Below are 908 nucleotides of genomic sequence, written 5' to 3'. Positions count from 1 at the left end.
GGCGGGCACAGCGCGGAGCGGGTCCTGCAGCCGCCGCGGAGCCGGAGCCGGGCCAGCCCCCCCCCCGCCGTGATGTCAGCGGGGCCACTCTTAAAGGGGCAGGCCGCCCGCCGAGGGTCGGAGCCCGGGCTGGGGCCCTGGGGCACGAGGTGGGGGTACGGCCGAGGTCGTGCAGAAGACCAGGCGAGCCTCAGCGTCCCGATGGGCCGGCGCGCAGAACGCCTGGAGCCTGCGGGGAGAGACGCCGGGCCCTCGAGGCGGCTGAAAAGATTTGGGGCTCGGTCCCCCCTGAACACGCTGACAGGCACACCACTTCACGGGCCAGTCCCGTCCGGGGACTACATTCCCCACAAGCCCTAGCGGCCAGGGGCCGCACCTGGAAGGGAGTGTATTTCGCAGTGTCCTCTGGGAACTGTAGTCCACCTGGGCGAGCCCCTCCGCCGCCCGTAAGTGGGTCAGGGGGGCGAGGCTGCAGGACGGGCCTGCCCGCCTTCGGCCTCGCGGGCTGGCGGCTAAGCTCCCGGACTGGGCTCCAGGAACGGCTTGTTCGGGCCTGTGTGTCCTGGGGTTTCTTCCTCAGATCAGGTCTAGAGCTCGCCATGGGAAAGCAGCCTTTTATCTCCCTCTGGGCCGGGCTCTAGTCCCCGGGCCTCGGTGGGGGGTGGGGAGGCAGGGCGGCCGCGTGCGGCGCTGTGTGTGCGGCGGGGAGGGGGGGCGTTCTGCAGCTGACGCGTCCCGCGGTCGAGGTAGCACCGCATAGCACAACATGCACCGCTCTGAGGCCCTGCGAGGCGCTCCCTATGCACGCCCCACGCGTGGGGGGGGCTCTTCTCTTCCCTCGCGCCTGCGGGTATTTCCTCTCACCCTGTGACCTCTGTGCCTCTCTGTGCCCCCTCCCCATGCCCCCA

Source organism: Dipodomys ordii, unplaced genomic scaffold, assembly GCF_000151885.1.
Source record: "Dipodomys ordii isolate 6190 unplaced genomic scaffold, Dord_2.0 Scaffold105, whole genome shotgun sequence".
Taxonomy (NCBI): Eukaryota; Metazoa; Chordata; class Mammalia; order Rodentia; family Heteromyidae; genus Dipodomys; species Dipodomys ordii.
The sequence above is the reverse complement of the archived record's forward strand: the minus strand, read 5'-3'. Positions refer to the sequence as shown.